Source organism: Dermacentor albipictus, chromosome 1, assembly GCF_038994185.2.
Source record: "Dermacentor albipictus isolate Rhodes 1998 colony chromosome 1, USDA_Dalb.pri_finalv2, whole genome shotgun sequence".
Lineage (NCBI taxonomy): Eukaryota > Metazoa > Arthropoda > Arachnida > Ixodida > Ixodidae > Dermacentor > Dermacentor albipictus.
This window is the reverse complement of record NC_091821.1, coordinates 242,744,643-242,766,330: the sequence shown is the minus strand read 5'-3', so window position 1 is coordinate 242,766,330 and position 21,688 is coordinate 242,744,643. Positions and strand designations below refer to the sequence as shown.

The following is a 21,688-nucleotide window of genomic DNA, read 5'->3' as shown; positions in this document are numbered from 1 at the left end:
GCCAGAGAAGAATGCAGTGCCTTTTCGAAACTGGCAGCCTTCGCTACCGCTGTCTGTGAAAAGAGCGCTGGAGTCCTGTTTGAAACGTGTTCTACCACAAAAGGCATTCACCGCACGTTCTTTCCGTGACCAAGGACATCATAAGTAAAGTGTAGAATTTCAAGGAGGTTCACTTGCGAAACCGTTAGAGCGCAGCCGTAGACACGCCAATGCCACGCCTCCCATCGTCTGCGGCTCGCATGGCTCACGAGACAAAATGTTTGCGAATCATATTTTGAGGCGTCTTATTTCTTTTCGTAGGTTAGCTTTAGTTGCTCACCGCGAACGTGCTTTTGCATCGTAACGAGTCACAGACGTTTACGCAAGCGGGCCGACCGCGGCCGGGCGAGCGCAAAATCGATGCTATCTCCAATACTTTCGGAAATCGTTGCTCGACGCGTGTTCCGTCAAAAGCCACGGGAACATCAGCAAGAAAAATTCCGCCGCCGGTCGGTCCCCGGCCGGCGCACGGTCGCGGCCGAAAGCGGACCGATCAATCCGCCCGAGCGCCCCGGGACTCTCGCCCCGAGAGCTGGGCGCTGCGGTTCCCTAGGGCTGGGGAAGCGGCGCCTCTAAATCTAGAGCACAAGTGAGCCTTTGTGCCCACGTGACATACTTCCGCCAATGACAGGCCGCTTTTCCTTCCCCGTTCGCAGCCTCCGCGTCCCCGCGTGCGCTCAGGGCGCTCGCGGTCCTCTCTCTTCCTCCCCCCACCCCGTGTGCCTTCCCCCCCCCACCGCACTCTTCGACTGTTGTTCTTGCGCGCCTGCAGTTCGGGCTGTGCTGCCATTGTGCAAAAAAATCTGGGCAGATCAGAAAGGTGCTGCCTTAGCTCTACACTGCAACTGCTGCCAATTGGGATCCCAACGGACGGTAGACCGGTACCACTGCGTGGGTATCTAGGTTATCGCTCGAAAGAGAGCAAACGAGGGAGGGAAAAAAGAGCGCCGGGCGTCAGGAGCGACTGCGGGAGCAGCCGGCGAGACTTGGAGGCTACGGGGCGTCCCGCAGCAGAGCGCCGCGACTGAAGCCGCCACCCCGAGGAACGAACGCAGTCTTCACGTGCTAGGTTCGCAGCTGCTGACGACAGGCTTCACCGTCGAGCGACAGGGAAGCCCGGAGAAGCTCGCTTACAGGTAACCAAGTCCCCGTGCATGCTCCAGCGGACGGGCGGCTTGCTCCCCGGCGCCGGTGATCGGCTCGCTAGACACCGATTAGCAACGTTAAGGGAGCTTACGAAGTCACCTGCAATGCACTCGCCCTTTAACTTGCGCTCCTGAAAGTGTTATTGCAGACGAGAGAAGTAATTTCTAGGCTCGCACTGTGTCACTTGTTGCAAACTGCTGACGTTCAAACGTTTGCGTAACCTCATGTTGCCAGCAAAAGTCAGGCAGATTTCAACGATGAAGCCTTACCTGGCGCTTTGCAAGTGCTCTACTTGGTGCAAATAGGATATATTAATCACAGAAAACAATTGCTGAAATTCGTGCGGACTAGCATGCTCCCACCATTCGGCACCAGCCTCTCGCCTTCGGGGTGCATACGCGTCGGTGTTACGACTCCCGAACGGCGAAAGAAACATCGCGACAGGCCGACTTAGCGCGACGCCGGAACTGGTGAAGCCGGTTCCCGCATCGGCCTGGCGCCGGTCCACGGCCCAGCCTCTTCCGCTACCGGCGCCGTCGGTGCAGCGTGCTCGTACGCCGGCTCGCCGAGCAAGAGCGCGCCGCGGGACGCCGGCGAGGCCCCGCGCTTGAACTTGGCGGCCGATTTGAACGAACGCGGAAGCGACCTTTAGCCGACGCGCCAGTGCCTCGAGGCCGGCCGCTGCACTGCGGAGCTCTTTCGCAACCACAGCTCCGTCGGGCGGAGAAGCAGTGCTCGGATTGACTTTCGCTTGCGAGGAAAGCGGCCTCGAAGATACGCCACGCAAAGCGAAGCCAGGTGGGATGACAGTGGGCCGCCGGTTGGGCTTAGTGGGCGCCTTTCCTGCTTCTCCTACGCGAGGAGACGCGCTGCAGCCCAACGGAGACAGCCGCAGGTGTGAAACACGTATACCGTTGATATGCGTAACCGCCCGTTAACGTTTTCTTTCTTTCTTTTTTTCCTGTTGCGGAACCAGAAAGCGATGGCTGAGCCCGTTGCACTGCATTCGGCACGTCCTACGGAACGCATACTTGTCGACCAGGGACTAATCGCACGCAACGGTGACGTGATTCAGCGAACGGCGAGTCGGCCTTTAAATGATAAAGCTGTAAGCACGGAATACGACGACACTTTGGTTCGAGTATTCGTGATTGCACGGTGCTTTCAAGTATGCGAAGTCACGCCTTGGGCTGCAGCACTGTCGTTGTCCCAGCCAATCCAATCTCTCCAGTTGGTGGCGCGCGCTGCACCCGAACAAAGTGTGAACAGTGTGAACGCATGAAAAAAAGGAAGAGGAATGTTGCGTAATGCTGTCCGCACAGACTGTACCGGAGAACCACAGTTACTGACAGCAGCGCTTGTGGCCTGACTTTTGATCTGAAGATGTTAAGACGAGACCTGTATCTTGTCGTCACGTTTCACGTTATATGCGCAGCTTGCAAGTTACCAATCCCTATACGTTATAGTTTATTGCGGCTGAGTCGCAACAAACAACTCTTGGTGAGTCCGTTGGGGTGCAAATAAAACAGACGCAACGACCTGAAGACCGGACGCCACGGGCACTACTATAGTGTACGGTCTTGTGTTCATTGTGTCTGCTTTATTTGCGCTACGAAGACTTCACCAAGTATCAACCGAATAGCCCAAGAACAAGTTATTTTTTAAAAGTACGTGGAATTGTCAAGGATGAACACGCATTGTATACCTTTTACATGTATTTACGTCTCCTCTGCGTAACAATCCACAACTTTTCGTTTAAAGGTACGTCGCTCAAAATGAAACGGGAGGGTTTTGCTCGGCTCACACTTCTCCCTTAGCAAGCTTTGATATTCAAGCGTTTCACTTTTTGCTGATTTTGTACCACCAAATCTGCGTAGACGTGTTGGCGAAGGTGGACGGCCAAGGTCAAACAGGTTACGTGCGAAAAAACTTCGTCGATTCGGCCCTGGATTTTCAAGAAGTGATGCTTGCAACGTTGATTTGAACAGTTCAGCAATGAGTGGTGTTTTTAGCTTTTCAATTAAATTACCGAATGCGCACAGAGAAAAAGGACAGTGTTACAGCATTTTACTCGTCATTATTTCTTCGCAGCAACGCGAAAAGTTCTTCGACGAGGTCAGACAGTAATAAAACGGTATAATACCTACCCTCTTAGCAGTGCACCATTTTTAATGCGCGAGCATTCTTTGGCGCGTACCTCGGAGAAACCGTTTCTGTCCCGTAACGCCTTGTAACTGAGAAATAAGGGCGTAATGAGTCAAGTTAAGGCATTTGATCATTATAGTACTGTAACTGTAGATGACTCGTAGCTTTAGAATTGATAAAAAGAAAAACTGCTCACGTCGCCGTCGCCTCGACATAGTCATGTGAGGCAATAAAAAAGTATAAAATGATAAGACTAACTGATTGATGGATGTGGTTTGGCAAAAATCGCGTTGTGGTAGCGGTTAGGCTCAGTTTAGACGATCGCCTTGAAGGGGTCGCATGTGCCAAGACGGGTTCTTACAATGGCACCAAAGAAACGTAAGCTTGGTGAAACGCAGAAGCGGCGTAGGAGCACTGAACGACAACGGAAATATCGTAGTCGGCAGAAGAAAGTCGTAAACTCCCCCTCCCCCCCTCCCCCTTACTCCTTTCCCGCGGAACAGAAAGTTTCAGTTTGAGAATTGGAGGAAGCACAGAATCGGGAGCAGAAGAGTACAGAGGGCCTATTTCCAATAATTACAGTATTTACAATAGCGAATATTAGGGCCATTTCATCAGTCGTTTCGTGTCCCATATAGGGGACACACCGACTAGTGGACATGAATAGTCACGAGCAGATAATTAATAGGAGTACATTTCAAGAGGCTCAAGCCGACGAGCTATTCTATCTAGTAAGATTCAAGAAATTTTCGGAGGCCTTAGCTTTGTTCACGGCCAGTGTCAAGCGTTTTCGAAATGAACACACAAATTCATCCGCGCCGCTGCTACCCCAGGCACATATGCTTTTGACAGGCACACAGAGAATACAGGAGCGGCGAGAGAGAAAAAAGCTTTATTGAAGGGAAAATCTACAAGCTTGCGCAAAGCTGTCTGAAGCAACCTCACATTTTTCTTTGTTGAAAAAATGGCGGAAAAAAGATATGAGGTTTTACGTGCCAAAACCGCGATCTGATTATGAGGCACGCTGAAGTGGGGAACTCCGGAATAATTTGGACCACCAGGGGTTCTTTAACGTGCACCTAAATCTAAGCACACGGGTGTTTTCGCATTTTTCCCGCATCGGAATGCGGCCGCTATGGCCGGGATTCGATCCCGTGATCTCGCGCTTAGCAGCCCAACACCAAAGCCACTAAGCAACCACGGCGGGTGAGAGAATGGCGACCTTGTCGTTCTCTGGAGAATAGGTTGCCTCGACGTCAGCGCCGCCTCCCGCCATGTTTCGAAGCACCCTACTGGAGAAGGACCAGCCTTTGCTCTGTGCCTGTCACCGGTTGCGCACACAGTGCACCACTGGTGAGATACACTACGGGCACAAAAGGTACCAAGGACAAAGGTGGCGAAAAATTGTGGACAAAGGAAGAACGTCACTGCCCGATCGCTCGATACCACACGGCCGTGACCAGTCGCCTACCTGAGGTCCACCTATGCCCCGTCCTAGCACATGCTGCTTGCCGCCGAGAGCCCGTCCTAACAAAACTTCTCTGCAGTCTTCAGACAAGCCGGTTATCAGGAGACACAAAAGTTTCAAATATCTTGGAGCTGCTAGCTCTTATTTTACTACTAGCTACGGATGCCGTAGTTTTGACAAAGGGTTCTCACACAGAAAGCAGCCCTGCTTCGCACTGTTTGCCTCACCGATTCCCAAATGTGACCAAATAACGATATGCGTCGCGTGATGAGGACTACAGTACTACGATCGCGAGAATACTTCCAAACATCTCTTCAAACAAGTCGGACAACAGGTCACCGAAAGTGAGTGAAACTTGTATCGTATGACACTAGCGAAGTTCTAGCGCAAAGGTTCGTTCCTGGATTCTTAAATGCAGAAGAATATAGAATGCCCACAACGACGGAAGCGCGATTGAGCAATAGGCGACTTGCCCGCCCTCTTCCGTACGTAGCCGTGGCTGCTCCACTCACTTCCAAGATCTGGTTGTAAAATAACGCTTATCTCAGCGGTTACCTGGCTGCAACAGATCCCTTTTTGTTCTTTGCCTTTCTTTCCAGCGCCTTTCCTTTTTCGCGTTACTTTCTCTGCGTCAGGTAATCATTAAAGGAAACGCCAGTCCTTTCTGCGTACACGAAAAACGGGTAGACTGCGGATTTTTATAGACCATTTTCAAAATGCAAGTTTGCTGTCTTGGCCAGCTGTTTCGAATTTTATTTGTTTTATTTGTTTCATACATACTGCCAATCCGTAGCTCTTCTCTACAGACATATTCCTCAATTTAAGTGCGGTCTCTCAAGGGGAGAAATGCGAGCTCAAAGGCTTTATAATCTCTGGCAAAATTTGTTGTCCTCGTGGTTTCCGACCACACACATAGCCTGCGGGAGGAAATTCATTGTTGCGATTCAAGTGCTTTTGCCATCACCGAAACCTGCAAGATCGAGCAGTGAAGTTTGAAGTGGTAAAGGCGAAGCTGTTCAATGGTAAGAATACATGGCTCTGCTAGTCTGTGGACGAGAATATTGTGGTTGGAAAATACATATCTCGCTCTTGAGCAGAATATACAGGCAAAGGGCGGGTGACGAGGGTTACGTTGCTCACTATCGGTTTTTAAACGATGTTGCGCATATTTATTTATTTATTTATTTACCCTCAACGCCAATGGCATTACAGAGGGGAGGGGGAAAAATACAATCATAAAGAGAACAACAAGATACAGTAAGTTACAATAACAATTTCAAACAGGCATGAACTTAAAGAATGGTGGTTAGTGCCTCGCGAAAACGTTGGTTATCGATGATTGATGCAATGTCAGCAGGAAGGTGGTGTCACTCGATTGCTGTGCGCGGAAGAAAAGATTCGAAGAAAGCTTTTGTTTTAGAACATGGAATAGCTACCTTATGGCGTTGATCAATGCGATGGGACATATATTGCGGTGATAGAATAAATTTGTCGTGAAGAACGGTATGGTAGTATATGTTATAAAATAAATTCAAGCGGCTAAGTTTTCTACGCGGGGCTAGAGACGGAAGGGAAAGGCTGGCCTTCATGGTTGCTATGCTAGCAATGCGATTGTAGTTCGAGAGAATGAAACGAGTCGAGTTATTGTGAAGAAGTTCCAGGAAACTGATTAATTTTGCATGCATAGGATCCCAGACAGAAGCAGCGTATTGAAGCTTTGGTTGTATTAAGGTTTTGTAAAGTGTTAGTTTACCTGAAGAAGGAACAGTGGAAAAGTTTCGACGTATCCTAGCATACGGTTAACATTGTTAATAATGTTTTCTGTGTGCACTGTCCTATTTGGATTACATGATATATGAACACCTAAGTATTTATAAGATGTGACGGATCCTAGTGGAACGTTGTTCAAAAGATAAATAGGAGGACTGATAGTGTGTTGGCCGACACGCATAATCTTACATTTTTTTTTTACGTTTAGATCCATTCGCCATGTCTTACATTATCTAGATGCAGTAGCTATGTCAGATTGGAGAGAGTTAGCATCCCTATTAGTATCAACTTCACAAAAGATTACACAGTCGTCGGCTTGTAATGCTGTAAATGCTTGTAAAAACAAACAACGCTAAAAACGGGGCTATAAACAAGAAGACAGAAGACAGTGCGCTGTCTTGTGAGAGAGAGAGAGAGGGGGGGGGGAGCGGAGGAGTGATAGCGGAGAACCATGCAACTCCCGACATAATTTCTCGCTACGCCACTGCCTACGACTTTACTTTTCCTTGACAGACGTTTAACGTACTTTGCGGCTTAGAGCACGCATAATGACCTCTCTCAGCAGGATCTCAAACGTAGGCAAAGGGGCAGCTTCTGTGGTCTACTGAAAACGTCGCCCAGCAAAGGTGCGACTCTTCGCTTTCGCGCTCCGAACAAGCTAAAAAGAAGTGCCTGATGCGAGGAACTTGGAAAAAAAAATGTTGTCACGCTGGGCCCAGCAGCCGAAAGCCTTCGGCAGCCTTGAGCTCTGTTTACATGAACTATAGGCGTGAGCGGGTAGAGTCAGAAGTCGAGCTGACCCAACCCGACCCGATCGCGTCTAAGAGCATCTTGCCTAGCGCATTGGGTTAGTCAAGCCACCCTTTGCAGGCGGGCCCGGCTGACTGCGAACTCGCCTTGGCGATCGCTCGGCCCGACCTCTCTCTTCTCCTTGAAGCTATCTAACTTGTGTGCGAGAGTAAACGCGAATACGCGCAAGCCACGTGGGTGCAACAAGACCCACCGAAAACCAATTGTTTCTTGTGTTGAAGGGGTGGTTTACTGCATCCCGTTGAACTGTGGCAAAGAGTATGTGGGACAGACGGGCAGCTGCATCGGTCCACGATTACGTGAGCACAGAAACAACGTTGAAAAACTAGCCCTATCAGGTCACCTTGCCGCACATTGCGCACGCAGTGGATGCAAGCCTCTGTTTTATCGCACTCAATCGCTGGCTATACACCGTGACCAGCTCTCCAGTGAAATAGTAGAAGCTGCAGAGATTAGGAATAGGGAATGTGTTAGTTGCCCGTCAGTCTCCTTATCGGAGAAAGAAATGTTGTTTTTCTTGCGTTAGCCGCCTGTGTCAGTTGATCTTGCCGGGTTGATTTGTTTGTGTCTTCAAAGTGAAAGTCAAAGTCAAAGTACTTTATTTAGGCATCGAAACAGTTGCCTAGGAGGCAGACATAAAGGCAATTAATGCCTGACAGAGTGTCAGCCCCCCACAATGACCTTCTCCTTTCTTTTTGTGCGGTGACATATATATCTGCTTTCATGCAATAAACACTCAGTTGTTAGCAGTGTGTACCGTCTTTTTCTTTCGTCGTCCATGCGCTTCTGCACTACTGTGTAAATAATGTCACACCAATTAGCCCACCAGTCTGTCCTTTTGAACGCGCTAGCGTTTACGTGAAAGCGTCTACCAGATTTCGGTGCGACAAGCCGAGTCGACACGACTTTATCGGGTGCATGCATGTATACGTCGCTTTGGTTGTCCCGAGGGCTCACTTCGTCCGTCCTTCTTGCTCTTCTTTCCAGTTCTGTTCCTATATTGCTCTGGTCAGCTTCTCTGTCCTTCATTCGTTTTCTTGTATGTTTAAGGAACTAGGTTGTTTCTCGTTGAACGTAACGCGGAATGATCCTTTAATGGCGTCCAACCTTGCTTGAAAGCATGGCAAAAACAGCAAGCACAGATTGGCTGTTCCAACCAGTGCAACAGTTTTTGCGAAGTGGTTGGGAGGGGGTGCTTACGAAACGATATTCTCATTCTCTGCAGACTCGCCCAGTGTATCGTGCGTGAAAGCTTTATTGTTCAGAGGTTTGTGTTGCGCTTTCAAGAAGCACGACGATTTCTAGTACGTATCACCCATACGTAGCCTCTTGACTATAGCGCAATACATGACACACCTAGAAACAAGGGCAGTACGACAATACACATCACAGGCGTCGTCCTTCATGTCCCTTTTTTTCTGCGCCGTCTATTGTGCTAGCCCTATATATTAATAAAATATGTCTCGCCAGGCTAGCTGTTTCTCTATGCCGCCTCTCTGTTGGTAGACGTACCAGGTGTGCCATGAAGCGTACGAAGCATGTAAGCGCTCCATTTCATCAGACGGCAGCATCACATTCTTAAGCGTCCTACGCCGCTCAGTGCGCAAACGGCAGACGCTTCCCACGCGTGCACACACGCACGCACGCACGTACGCGGAGCGTCGGTTTCCTTCCGGCATCATGCTAGGACTGTTCACATAGAGTCCTTCACTTACAGCCACGCGCACGCGTCTCTTTGGGAATCACCAGACCCTGCAGCCCAGCGTTCAGCCGGAACGCGTATCGTACGCGAATAAAAAGGAGGAAGGGGGGGGGGGGGGGACGCTTCAGCTGCGCAGTTGATTGGAAAATGCATCGCTGCACGACTAATGCAAATGAGCCAGAGGGGCAGCATTTGTGTGCGTCTGCTCGTCAGGCATTGGTAGGCGTCGAGTCCCTTCGAATGTCGCCTACTGTACGGCCAATTTTTCAGGGCATTCAGTTGTCAAATGCTTCAGATATGGGTGAACCTTCGTTAGAATGCTTTCTTCCCGTTATCCCTCTAGCAGCTTCCTTTCTGGTTTCTTGAGCATTCGTTCTTTGGCAATAGGCTGTCAGCTGATATGCGCGCTATCGACTGGAGTATACTGTACGACAAACACAAACACTTCGCGATTTTCGATGTCACATTCGGAAGACATGTCTCTCTCCGAAGAGCGCGACGCTGTGCATACGCATTCAGCAAACAGTGACTCACCAGTGCCACATTACTTCACCGCTCTGTGAGCTCTTTTCGGCCACACCCTGGACATTGCATCAAGTAATGACGTCCTCAAATGAAAAAAAAAGAAAAGCTATTGACAAAGCGCGGTTGGTGCGCAAGTGTGTACAGCTAGACATTCGTCTTGAAGGCGGAGGTTTCATCAGAAGCGTGCCACTGCTATGAAACATTTAACGACGGATTAGTAAGACGGGTGGAGAAGAGCGCTGTGACTAATGTGCGACCTCAGGAAGAGCTGAGCGTGGGCACATGATGAGAGTTTACAACGGAGAAAAAAGAAAGAAACGTTATATAACTTTAAAAGCAAAAGGAAAACTGAAATACGCGAAAGTGTCTCTTTGACAGCATTATAAACTATTGTGCCTGTTACAGAGCTCCGTTACGCATCGTAATTGCCCTTGCAGCTGTTACAGTTTTAGTAGATACTTATTAATAACTACACATTAAGCACTGTCAACGTGTCCTAGTAAAAACTGAAAACTATATCGTAAAAAGATGAATACAGTCGCACTCGATATACATGGTCGCTTACAACAAACAATCGGCGTACCTGGAAAGGCTTGACATCAATGCAAGGCTCGTAACCTGTCCCTGCGTTCCTGTGGGACACCGACTTGTTGGAAACTTGGTGACGCGCCCCTGAAAATCAATGCCGAATTGCGCTGAAAGGAAGCACTGGTCGGCCCAGCTTGTCAGGCCGTAGTTGAAAACTATGTAATCATTCTGACAGCCTTTAGCGCACAGAAATATCCGGCAGGAGAGTTTCATATCTCTCCCTGTGAAATTCACTTGTCGGATATTTCTGTGCACCCAAGGCTGTCAGAATGATTACATAGTTTTCAACTACGGCTTTTGTCATCGCACATCTAGTTACAGCTCCGTTGTCGTCCTCTATAAATTTTCGTAAGACCCTAACGGTAATGGTTGTTATCAGTGCGACAAAAAAGCACCCTTAAAGGTGTAAACATTCTTAGTGTAGCCCACCTTTGGCTAACGCCTGTATACGTGCACATCACTATAGAGGACTTCAGTGGCAGGGTGAATCCAGTGTGACAAGCGTGAGAAGGCAATGGAAATGAACAGAACGACAACGACTTGGAAATGATTATTCGTTGTCCGCCTACATGAAGAAGCAACGAAGACAAAAAAAGAGAGAGAGAAGAAGAAAGCCTCCGTGGAGCAATTCAGCCACCATTAAGAGCTTCCCTCATTTTTTCGCTAAGCGTTTTGCTTGCTTTTGTATATTTCTCTCTTTTATTGCACCTTCCGGCGCGAGAGTTTTTAGTTGGCCGCCAGCCAGGCGCTGCTTCCAGGGAAGCCATCCCGAGAGAGAAGCACTTGACGTCGCCGCGAGACCGCTATGCAAAACGGGTTACGCATGGGCGAGACGCTTATTGCGGCAGGGTGACGTCGAAGCCTGCGGCGACGCTTGTGCCGTCACGTTTAGCGCTGGGAAGAAAGCAAACTACGTGACAGGCAGAGCGTAAGCGCGTCTTCCGACCATTATCAATTCAGGAAATGTGATGCTAATCGTGAGCAGCAAGTTGTGGCTTGGGCACGTGGCAACATTATATCGAAACCAGCCGAGGTTGAAAACATGAGCTTCCTGCTACTCCATTTCACTTCAATGTGGGCTTAGGCGCTTTGAGTGATGAAAATTACTCGTATTACTCGTAATTACCCGCCGTTCGTTGTACTTTAAGTAGCAGCCCTCAGTGGACTGGACGTTTTTGTCTACGATGATCACTATACTACTTTTGCAAATGTTAGCTTTGCCCTCATGCCCTCAACGTTATTGCCCTCAACAATTACAAAGGCCGGCATGCAAACCGCTAAGTGGGTCGATAACGACGACGGGCCCGCATTTTGCTAAAGAGGAAAGTTAAAAACGGAATTCGATGGTGTTACTGCAAATATGCATGAAGCGCAAGCGGCGTATTAGCGAGGTTTGGTGTTTTGGAGATCCGTATACCCCGTTTGGACTTCTCGCTTACATTGAGGTGGCACCTATAGTGGTTCCTCATTCGAACGACCTCGCAAGAGAACTGCCCGAAAGTAATCGACGGTCACGCGGACCAAGCTTCCCCAGTGTTTGGGCTCGTTAACCTTTTGTACAAACGAAAATAATGATCAGACGCGGTGCTATTTTTACACGACACCGCTCTATTTAGACCCGTGTTCGAGGGAGCGGCAATTAGGACGGCCGCATTAGGCGCAACACGGGGAAAGGGCGCGCGCATCCCCACCCTCATCGATCGAAGCCTACTTAACGCACCGATGAGCACACGCCCGTTTCGACAGGCACGGGTGGAGCGACGCCCGAAGGCACTGCTCATTCATATTTGAAGCCCCGCACAATGACCATCGGTCTGCGCGCCCGAGGAAAGCTGGTGGAGGTCGCTCACAGCGAGCGGAGGAGTAAGGCTTCTTTCTGGGGAAAGAAAGAGTGAAAAAAAAAGAAAAGAAAAAGAGAAAGGCTGTGAGACGAGTGACCTCGTCCACGGAACCGGCTCGGTGCCACAACAGGGAGGCGAATGACAGGCCCGCGACAGCGTCCCATGAAGCGCGCCTTTCTATACCTCTACCCTTCCGTGACGGGCCGACTCCCCGACGCCGCCGATTCCCCAGCGGCTCCCTATGGTTCTGCGCGGGTGCAGACATTCCCCAGACAAGTACCTAGGACAGTGTGCTCGCGTATGTTTGTGTTTGGGCTGCAGCGGCTACAAGAAATTAGCGAATGATGCATTATTAAAGTCGTACTTTGTGACATGCGTAACGATCTATCATTACCTACACAGTAAAAATGGGCTGGTTTATCGCATGGCTGTTATAAAAGTGTTATTGAACATTACCGCTACACGACAGCTACACCTGCGATGAGAGAAGCCGTAGTTGAAAACTGCAAAGTAATTTTGACAGTCTGGGGCGCACCGAAGTATCTGTCAAGAGAACTTTGACAGCGATAGCTATTAGTTTATTTCATGGAGTTTTCATGTCGTCTGTTCTAGCTATCATCGCACAATGTTTACATGCGACAAAAAGTTTAAAAAAAATTCATTTGTACCGATCTGCGATTCGATCTTACCCCTTAAAGGTCGAGGGTGTCAGCTATTAAACAAACCAAATACTCTTAAGCGTACAAACATTTTTACTGTGTATCTTAGTGTATTACACTTCGTTCTTTCTCTCCAACTTTCCATTCGCATCCTTGCTTAACGTGAGACAGTTAAGGTGCCCGCAGCCCTTTCTATTTCCATGAATTTTCTTCTTCTTTTTCCCGGTTGTTTACAAAAGGTACCACCACCCAACGCGACTTGCTCTGTTGTAAAGAGAGAGGAAGCAAGTGCCAATCGCCGTGACAGTTTATCTGTAACATCTTTCGCGAGACCGAACATAGATGGTTGCCTCGTTTTCTGAGGTATCAAGGACTATATTCGAAGACACTACAGTTACATACGACGTAGCCTTCCTTGTGTGTTTTAGAGCCTCTCATGACTTTCGTAACACCAGGCGGAGCGCCACTGTCATCATTTATAACGCTCCTTCGCGCCACGACACTGGCAGTTGAAAACTATCTATTGTACTCATATCAGTTTGAATAGCAGGATTAATCTAAACGAGGGCGAAAAAGGATAGACTACACCCCCCTCCCCTATGAGAGAACCTTTATTAGTGCTTATTATAACTGTTTGGACGGCGGTGGGGCCGACGAACGCGCTGTGATCAGTAGCTGCCACAAACCTGCGCATTGGGTGATGAAAAGGTCTTCCCATCAGACAATGAAAAAGACATTAGGCCCATTGTTACGTCCACGCCCAAGGCCCATCTACCCATACTGAGTCGTCTTCGCATCTGTGAGCGGATTAACAAGAACCGGACGAACCACCACGCACGTGATCGCAACATCGCCGCCATTTACTCAGAACCGCAGTGTGTTCTGAGAAAATGTGAGGTCATTTTCTCGTAACGTGCCCGAAGCTTCTGTGCTACGCTATTTTTTTATTGTATGCGCACAAACAGCTGACCGTCGGCAATGCATGCCCCCTTGGTGCCGTTTGTTTATTTTGCACCGTGCTAGACTTCGTGTTCGGTAGTCGAATGGACGGCGATGACCTTTAGCGGACTTCGAGGACCAGAGAGTTCCGAGTTAGATCCGAATATTGCACTTCTGGGACACAACCCATGGTAACTGTTTAAGTTTTACCTAAGTAGTTGGGTCCGGGAGCGGAGGCCTATTAAATAATAAAGGATGCGATAAACGAAGATGCCACCTTGAGATTACCGCACGAACCTTTATGTGACTACATACGGCCTTTAAGGGGCTACGTAGTTGTTCATCAGTGAAAGATTACATTGCTTCCTAAAGCAAATAAGGACGTCTGGACGTGGTAATCTTTGATTACTATTCCTGTATAGAAATGACTCGTATTATGCTAAAATACATGACGCAACAGTGACATAGCTAACGCCATAGCGTCGGCACGAAATAAAGAATAAAAAAAGCAAACAAGTAGAACACGAGCAGTTTGCCGTTTGTTTTCTCTGTTATTTTCTCTGTTCATCACCTTTTATTACTTTTTTTTTTTACTAAAGAAATGAAAACAGGTTTCGGAAGAATAGTTTACGAATCCTAACTAACTGAGCCTTCGACACTGGCTTACAGATTGACAGTAACCGACGGTCATTCTATGCGAAATGTCCTAACCTTGTCACTCCACCACCACCAATTGCGTCTTTTTTTAGGTCAATATACTTACTGTATCGTATTGTAGTAAGCTTCACCTCACAATTTTTCGTGAAAAGAAAAATTAGGCTGAGACGGAGTGCGTCATTTACATTTCGTCATAACTTTAAAAACTGCGTCCAACGAAAACATTGCCACAAAGCAAATGCACCGGAAGTGACCACTGAACTTTCGTTAAACAAATAAAGAAAATAAATTACGTTTGCGCTACTTCGTAAGGATTTCAAGGAATAGCTATCTTTCTATTTGTTGTAGGTTGTCAAAAGTTACCGAGTTGGCTCTTATTAGAAATTTTCTTTAATTGAATTGCTTCTCTGACTCGGGCATTTTCTTTTTCTGCTTCAAAAGCGGCGCACAATGTCTCCATTGTGTGCTGTTTTTCTTAGCGTAATGTAGCAGGGATGAGCGGGAGAAAAACAGCGCCAAAGTTACAAGAACCTGCTCTTACTTTTCTGCGTTCGGCCGTTGATTTATATGTGAGGTGGTCCTGGGCAAAGATATGCTTGACAACACGTGCGATGAATCAGCGTGTTTTCTTTAAAAAAAAGAACAATCAAATTAGTTTTTGTTTGAAGCGAGCAAATTAAAAAAATAATAATAATGGCAAAGCTTGCCTGCCCCACCCGTCACCGCGTTGCGTTATATTTTGTCGTCACCCGTCCGGGCCTTCCCAAATGTATAATTGTAAGTGAGACCGACATCTCTGCCCTGATGTAAATAAGCCATCGCTCTTTCGGCTTGGCCGCGAAAAAAAACTTTGTGACGAATACGAGTCCCCGGGCTGACGTGCATTTTTCCAGTGTGGGATGTGGGTCCTGTGATCCCAGAAAATATTGCGGTAATAAATGATGAAAGAACACTTGTGGAAAACGCTCACTTCTCTTGGATTATTCTGCCACACATAAAAGAGTCCTGGCTGTCCAGTACGCCCGTGATAAGGCTAGGAGGCTTGACCTCCCGGTCCCGACATGGGACTAGCCAGGCAGGTGGCAACACCTTGTACAGGACCAGAATAAAGTTTCTTCCTTCTCCTCCTCCTCCTCCTTTTCCACACATAAAAGGGAGCTTCACATAAGGGGCATGTTCCTTATTCATTTGAGAGAGAGAGAGTGAGTGAGAGAGAGAGAGAGAGGAGAAGGATGTAGAAAGAAAGGAAGGGAAGGGAGGTTAACCAGACGATTATTTTCGGTTTGCTACCCTGCACTGGATTCTGAGCCTGAATGTCCAACGAGACTGAATGACCGGCGAGACGAAATGCTCAGCGAGGCTGAATGTCCAACAAGACAGCATATACAACTATACAAGAACGAATGCTTCGATCTTCGAGACTATTTAGGGCTTCGTCTGGAGTGCCTATATTACGGCAGCATTCTTCCGCACGCAAATCTATAGCAGTCAGTGCAAGCTACACAGTTTCCTCTGCCAGGCCGTGAGAGAAGGAAGTAATTGCGCAAGTACTAAGTGTATAAAAAACGCGTCATTATTTGGCAGTCATCAACTTTGGCAGCGCCTTCAGGACACCAAAGGGGCAACGGGTGCACACCAGAGGTGATGACCGGACCACCCTGATTCCAGCTTCGGTCGCCCGCTGCCCCTTGCGTGCCCTGGATGCCCTGCGCACCTCGGTTCATTATAATGTCAGGTGCTCTCCTAATGCAAACCTGATGCAAGGATGCTTCCTTTTTTTCGGTTACATGTGATCTACTGAAGCAGTAGTTGTCAAAAGAAATATCATTGCCCGGTAAATATGTATCCTCGCCCGGTGTCTATATACCTGGCAGTTTTTATCTGAACTTCCTTTTCTGTGTACCTCACGCCATTGCGCGCTCAGAGAGAGAGAGAGAGAGAATTTAATTGAAAGAAGGCAGAGAGGTCGGCTTGAGCTAAGGTGCTCTAGCCTGCTACTCTGCACAAGGGGAGGGGGAACGGGGACATAAAGGTGTAATGAGGGATGATGATGACATACCAGGAGCGATGCGCAAAGTGTCATAGATAAACGGTTAGGCTTCGCGAGCCCCTTACTAGCTGGGCGAGTTGTCCCAGTCGAAGTACTACACAGAACTACACAAGTACGCCGCAGGACACATGCGCTTCGAGGTATCTCAGAATTCATTGCCCGAAACCTAATAACCAACGAAACTGATCATTGCGTCAATAGTTCACAGCCTCCGCACAGACCTATATGACGAGTGCTAATTATTTCCCAGAACTGCCGCGGTTTAATTGCTGCAACAGAAAGCTATACTGCATATCGCAGTATTAAGCAATATGCGACTTGACTACTGGACTGTGATACTGAGTCGTGTAGTCAAGAAGCGTAAATAGACCAACTTACGTTACTTCATTCTATCGATGGAGGAATATGCTGTGACAGATGGTCACGAGCATCAACGACGGCTTACATTGCGTATACAGTTTGGATTATACGTATATCTTGGCTATTGGGTACTTCTCTGCACTACATGTGCGCCGCACCATAGACACAGGCCGACGATCTCAAAGGCAAACTACATAGGCAAACTGAGTAACGCGGTGACCCTTGTGCACTGTTGCAGGAAAACTCTTGCCCCTTACCTACCCCCCCCCCCCCCTTTTCGCTCAGTTCCGTTCTATATAAACATCCCGGTGTGCGCGGAGAAGCCTAGCCGGGACAAGGGAGTCACCGTGAGGTTGCGAGGATATTTATACAGGAACCCCGCCTCACGCTTCCAGCTCCGCTCGCGTTGGCGACGAAGTCGAGACCAACGTTGGTCGAGACAACGCGGCACGTGACGCGAATCTTAATGCGCCGGCGCAGACGTGGGTTTTGCGCCCATTTCCGACACCCCCGAGGCCGATAGGGAGCAGCGATTTGGGCAGACACCTGATGAGGAACCGGCACGAACGAAGCCTACACGTTCGGCCTATACAGAAGCGCCTCGCGCAGATGACTTTTCGTGCGTCGATGATGCATTCGCTGCTGACTGCGGCCCCCCGGGATGTTGACGACCGGCGCCGCGGGGTCGTTGCTGCAGAAGCGCTCCCCCTTCACGGGGTCGGTGGCTCGCCGGGAGGCGCAGGGCTCAGCGGTGAATCGCTCTCGGTGCACCAGCCTCGTCAATCGGCGTCGCATACATCGGCGCAGTGCTACTCGAGCTCTGCTTGCACTGGCGCGCTCCAGTGAAATGTGTGCGGGACGATTCGTCGCACGAAACCGAATTATACAGAGTCCCAATGATGATTATGAAACGATTGAGCGCTACGGAAGACGAAGACATGAACGCCAACGGCGCAAGACGGGCCCAGTTTGTCTTTTTGTCTAGTCGTCTTCCTTAGCGTTGTAATCGTGTTTCGTAATGTCAGCAACCATTTATCGCAGCTTTCACCGTGACCCACCGCGGTGGCTTAGCCGCTATGGTGTTGCGCTGTAAGCACGAGGTAGCGGGATCGAATCCCGACCGCATTTCGATAAAAGCGAAATGCACAAAAAAAAAGAACACGCCCCTCTTCCGTGCATTAGGGCACGTTAAAGATCCCCTGATAGTCAAAATTTAGTTATTTGTTTATTTATTTATTTGAACACCTTCAGGGCCTATAGGGCGTTACAGAAGCGAGTGTTAACAATAAATATTACAAAAAAAAACACGCAGAGCAAATAGCAAGTAACATATTCAAGCGCATTTTTGAAGTCACTGCGGTCCGTAATAGATACAATGAAGGTGGGCAAGTGGTTCCAATCATTACAAGTTTGAGGAACGAAAGAATGAAAGCGTTGGTTAGTGTGACAACAAGGAACAAACACTTTATGACGATGGTCCATATGAGGTGATATAAGTGAAGGATGGGAAAGTAATTCTTGCTTAAGACGAGGGCTATGGTAGTAGATCTTATGAAATAAGGAGAGACGTGCTGTTTTCCTGCGCGAGGAAAGGGACGGAAGCCGTAACGCTGTTTTCATATATGAAACACTGGATAGATGGGAGTAGTTGAAAAAAATGAAGCGTGCGCTACGATTTTGTACAGCTTCAAGGTGATAATAAGACTTCCACTAAATGGACACGCACACAGATGGATATTCTAGTTTGGAACGAACGAAAGTTTTATAAAGAAGGCGTTTAAGAGAAGAAAGGGTGAATGAAAAGTTACGGCGCAGGTACCCAAGCATGTGGTGAGCATTGTTGACAATATATGATTAATGTTTGGTTGCCAAGACAGCTTTCAATAAATGTGGACCCTTAAGCATATGTAAGTAGTCACTTCTTCGAGAGCGGAACCATTGATGTTATACTTACAGGCGTTAGTGCAAATTTTACGAGAAATTTTTATTAGTTCGCACTTCGTCGTGTTGAGTTTCATTTTCCATGTGTTACACCAATCAGAAATATTCTTAAGGTCATTCTGAAGTGGTGATATGTCAGCATCAGAGGAAAACATGCGATATACAACACAATCGTCTGCAAGAATCCTAATAGAAGAGTTAATGCGATCAGGTAAATCGTTTATGTAAATTAGAAAACAAGGGGCCCAAGGACAGAACCTTGGGGCACTCCTGAAAGGACAAGACAGAGAGAAGAATCGTAGCCATTAGCAGTTACAAATTGCTGCCGGTTTAACAAAAAGTTTTTTATTCATGCAAGAATGTTAGGGTCAAGATTTAGTTTACTAAGCTTAAGATAAAGCAGTTCATGGCAGGCAAAGTCAAAAGCATTAGAGAAAGCTAAGAATACAAAATCAATATAAAATCCCAAGTATAGAGCTACTAAGAGTTCATTAGTAAATGAAATTAATTGCGTTTCACAGGAGAATGCCTTTCTGAAGTCATGCTGACGAAATGTGAAAAAAGTATTAGCTTCAAGAAAGTTAACGAGGTAAGAATAAATGACATGTTCAAAGATGTTACAAGGGATACTGGTTAATGACATACTGGCCTATAATTTAGCGCAGGATGAGGGTCACCAGATTTAAACAAAGGCACCACTTTGCCCACTTTCCAATGACAAGGCAACACACCAGAATTTCAAGTCTGAGGGAAAAGTTCATACAAAAAATGGACGAGTAAGCAACCGTACTTATCAAAAATTTTGCGTTTACTCGATCGACGCCGCATGATGACGAAACCTTTAAATCGTTAATAAGGCCAACGACACCATCGTAATCAATTACTACGGGAACCATTGCAGGAAAGTTCGCGTCACAAGATTCTGGCAGGCACTCAACACTAATGTGGAGCCCCCCCCACTACAGCATGCCTCATAATCAAATCGTGGTTTTGGCACGTAAAACCTCAGAATCCAAGTGAGCCGCTTGCACCAAGTCATCCATCATCTTCCAGAGACGCTGTTCTTATATGATATTTTACCTTCGCTTTTCATTTATCCGCTATAGTAAGAAAGTATAAGAGCAGTTAAGGTGAGGCGTAAACACGGGACCAAAAAGAAGACGACACTGACGGGACGACCGCTCGCGTCTCGTCCGTCTCGTCTTCTTTTTGGTCCCGCATTAAATTCAGCCCTTTACATCGCCTAATACGCTTCGCTAACTAGCCCGAAAGGCTACTCGATCTTGTAAAGTATAAGCGCAGGTTTGGTGTGACACAGTGCAAAAGCGCCACAACATTTGTACGTTGACGTCTCCTGGAGTATACGGAAGCGTTCGTTCGCTATCACGACGAATCGCTGTCGCGGCACAGAAAGCGTGGAGAGATTAGATATTATTCCCGTAATCTAACTTTTCGTGTCCGTAAAAAACAAGCATAATGCGAAGAGAATAATGGCAGTGCAAAATGACGAATGCGTAGAAATGAGATATTGGCACGCTTCGACTTCCAAATTAGTGCATGCTGTTGCTGAGCTTCCGTATCATATTTCATGATAATAGTTCGTGTATCGAGTAACAGAAGTCAGTTGAAAAACGAGGATGCCAATCAACGGGAGCTTTCTCGTCTTTCGTGCGCATCAACACAAAGACGGGGGCACGCGGTGGCAACCGCCCTGCATACTTGGAGACCCAAGTGTCAACAACACGCCGTTCGGGGCATCGCCAGCGTGTGCTCTTCCTGCGTGCGAAGAGCATCGCGCTATCGCGATCCGGCAGGGCTCGGCGCGCTCCCACACAGGTCGCCACCGCGAGGCAAGCGCCCGCGAGACGCGATGCCGCCCGCCGCTGCCGCACGAATTAATCTTGCGCCCCCACCCACGCAGGAAGCGCGCGCCCTGCCATACACTCCGAGCGCGCGCGCGCGCATGTCGGCCATTGAGATGCGGCCGCTGTCGCCGCTCTTTTGTCGCCGACCCCGGCGACAAGAAGCGTCGGGGCCCGACGGGTGGGCCAAACGCGACCGCGGTCAATAAGAACGGCGGCAGCGACTGCAAAGGCGACCTCGGAAGTGCGAGCTGAGTCGGGTGTCCCGACACGCGCATCCTTTTTCGGTCGGGCGCGTCTGTTTGGCCGCTTTGCGTCAGCCCAGCGGAGCAGCGGCTGTCATCGCAAGTCACGGCTTTACAGAAGTGGAACGCGACTGGCAGCTGAAGTAGGAAGGGAGTCGGGCTAAGCATGCGTTTTACGGCTCGCGCCGTATGGGTGAACGGACGAGGTCGCTCGGGACTGAAGCGTCGCAGGTGAGCTCCGGCGTTGCGTGATTGTGGGCGGGCCCTCTCTCACTTGTGTGTGGATGTGTGTGTGTTCGCGCATCCAGTCATGTGCACAGACGCCCTACATTACGGGAAATCAAGGAGGAATGCGAGAGGTCTGAACACTGAAGTAGTACCGCGGTAGTACTTAGTTGTCAGTGGCTGAGCTCACTGAGATAAACATTACGGGAGATAATCATAAGGCCTTTCGTTCGTAAAAGTCACTGGCCATTGGCCGGCCGCCTTCCCTAATAATGTGTTGAGTATCAGGATTGCCTGGAATTTTCGCTTACGAACAATTCTAGCCTAGACCTATAGGTTATAAGGCAACTGAGACTTTTAAGCCCGCATTGATAGAAACTGCTTAATTAGATTTTGTGAATACGTGTTTAGAATTCTTAGTTGCCCTGTAACCTATGCGCCTGGTGTGATCTGTGAATGGTCACGAACATTTGGGTGCTATAACGTAAAGCTATTCCAAACTTTTCTATTCCCATTGTGCAATCAACCCTCCGCGATCGGTAAAAAAACTTTTTTGAACCACCCCCATTTCACCTGTCTGTTACACGACGTCACGAAAACCGCGATAGCTCCCCATCTGATATGACGTGTACACACTGATTATGCATGATTTAACTGAACAAAAGAAAAACAGTTATTTCTGATTCGACACCTTCTCGCCTTCTATTGGTCAAAAG

At 48.3% G+C, this 21,688-nt stretch overlaps 1 protein-coding gene and 1 long non-coding RNA gene across 3 annotated transcripts in view; one reads left to right on the top strand and one right to left on the bottom strand.

Annotated features, from left to right (window-relative positions):
* The window catches only part of LOC135901604 (uncharacterized), a 185,698-nt gene that overhangs the window by 23,356 nt on the left and 140,654 nt on the right, over positions 1-21,688 (top strand). The window contains exon 1 of one of the 2 annotated variants that reach the window (XM_065431450.1): positions 828-1,175. The exons of the other annotated variant lie outside the window; for it this stretch is intronic. The gene's annotated coding sequence lies outside the window, so the exon portion shown is untranslated. Of the gene's footprint in view, positions 1-827; positions 1,176-21,688 lie in introns of those variants that run through there. 2 annotated transcript variants of the gene reach the window in all.
* The window catches only part of LOC135901605 (uncharacterized), a 49,562-nt gene that overhangs the window by 25,766 nt on the left and 2,108 nt on the right, over positions 1-21,688 (bottom strand). Inside the window, exon 2 of the long non-coding RNA XR_010564195.2 lies at positions 10,189-10,277. This is a non-coding gene — a long non-coding RNA (uncharacterized lncRNA). The remainder of the gene's footprint in view (positions 1-10,188; positions 10,278-21,688) is intronic.